General features: G+C 38.3%; 1 pseudogene; it reads right to left on the bottom strand.

Annotated features, from left to right (window-relative positions):
- Positions 1–1,080: 1,080 nt before the first annotated feature.
- LOC101036264 (calcyclin-binding protein pseudogene) lies at positions 1,081–1,983 on the bottom strand (annotated as a pseudogene).
- Positions 1,984–2,194: the final 211 nt, after the last annotated feature.

Below are 2,194 nucleotides of genomic sequence, written 5' to 3' on the forward strand. Positions count from 1 at the left end.
AGTATTTACTTACAGGTATACTATACATAAACTTTCTGTATTGTAATTTTAAGTCCTACCTTTTTTTCCAAATTCCCATGTTAATTGTAGCTTTACCCTTTTGGATTTTTCCTGTGTGTCTAATGGCCTTTTTTTTTTTTTTTTTTAATGAAGTAGGTTCTCGATCTCTTATCCAAGCTGGAGTACAGTGGCATGATCAAAGCTCATTGCAGCCTTCCTCCTGGGCTCAAGTGATCCCCCAGCCTCAGCCGCCCAAGTAGCTAGGATTATAGGTGCCAACCTCCATGCCTGGCTTCAATTGCTTTCTCTGATCTAACTGCATGGATTAGCTAATACCTCCAGTAAAATAAAATAATGGAGATCAATGGCACTGCTCCTGAATTCAGAGGTAATAGTAATAATTCCTACTAAAAGCCTCACTTTTCTGACATACTCCTAGACAAACAAATCATACAACTGTTCTAATGAAGAAAAACTTAACTTTATTGAGCATAGGAATAGATGGGCTTTCAAATTGTTTTTTGCTTTATGGTTATTACTTTTATAAACCATCTGATCCATGGCAAAACTAACTGGTACCATACAAAGATGTTTGTCTATTGTCATGTTTAGGTTTGGTTTCTATTGTACATTTGTTAACAAATACATTTAAATCTAGAAACATTTGTGATGGAATTAGTGCACGGTAATACATGGCATACACATTGCTTAAGCTGGTAATAAGGGGTCAGATGTTGTACAACCTTCAAGCACAGGCACAGATTTGCATTTTATGCAAAAATTCAGGTTTTATTCAGTTTTTACATTGGTGGAAGCTGATGTCATTAACTTATAGGCAAGCAAATACTTTTGTTTTCTGATTCTTAGGTGAACAAAAATACACATAGTGTAGTCTTTTAATTGGGCAAGACTTGCTTTTTATGTTTCACAAGACAATGAATGCAATATAACCCTTGCTTGAAAAAGATGACCATTTGCAGTTGTGTTTAATAAGCATATTTTATTTAAATAAATCCTCCAGTAGGAAATGGAGAATTTACTGCCTTTACTTAGAAGGCCATGTAAATAGCTATCTGTCAAATTTATATATGCAGCTCGCCAATACTCCCTTATTGGGAACATCAGTATTCCCACATCACATCACAGTTCCCAAAAAGGCCTTTAAAGTCTCAAAATTCTGCATCTCCTTTGGCTTGCTTCTCTCTCGATTCCACCCAGGCTTTATTAGTGGTTTGCTTCATATCATCATCTACATCCTCATAAATTTTCTTTAGAACATTCATCAATCCCTCACTAGGATCTGTTTCAGTGTCATAGGAGGGCTTCTCTTTTTCTTTGCACTCTTTTTCAACCTGAGTCAAGTAATCCCACCTTGTGTTTTCCACTTTCTTTCTACATAAGATCAGAACTGTGTCAGTCTTGACTTTTTTGGAACTGCCTTCCACTGAGATGGGTTTCAAGAGATTGTTCACAATCATGGAGTAACTCTTCCCATTTAGACTCTTTACCAAAAGATCAAATGACCTCTCTGTGAAATGCACCTGCACATTCTCAGTGGGAACTTGATGAACTCCAGTTAAGGTAATGTAGATTTTCTCAAACTTATCTGACTGATCCCATCCGTAATTACTGATTTTCACTGTATAGCCTGTTGTAATGGGAGCAACCACAGCAGCTGGCTTTTCACTGTCAAGAAGCTCTGCTTTCTTCTGTGATTTCTGTTGCATCTTGTTCTTGATTTCTGTCTCAATCTTGGATTTTTCAGCTGTAAGGGCATCTCGTATTCTTTTCCTAGTAGCCTTTTCTAGCAACACCTTTACCTCTTCTAGGTCTTTCTGTAGCTCTTCCGAAGCCATGGAGGCTGGGTCAGGCCCAAGGCCCGAGCTGCAGCCGTGCAGAGGAGGGAACGGGAAACGCCGCGCGGAGCCCTCAAACCCAGCGCAGACGCCCACCGGCACGAGTCGCAGCGCCGCAGCCTGCGCGCACACCCAAATTTTATTTATCTTTTCAAATAATCAGTTTATAGATTCATTAATTTTCCTTATTGTTGTTCAAATTACTTTCACTTACCTCATATTGATTTACTGAGTAATGGGAAACAAACCCAATAAGATCAATGAAATATAATGAGAATTTTTCTTAGATGCTACTGTGCTTAAACATGCATAAATGTAGGCTGAGAATACTACCACCA

Source organism: Saimiri boliviensis, chromosome 12, assembly GCF_048565385.1.
Source record: "Saimiri boliviensis isolate mSaiBol1 chromosome 12, mSaiBol1.pri, whole genome shotgun sequence".
NCBI lineage: Eukaryota > Metazoa > Chordata > Mammalia > Primates > Cebidae > Saimiri > Saimiri boliviensis.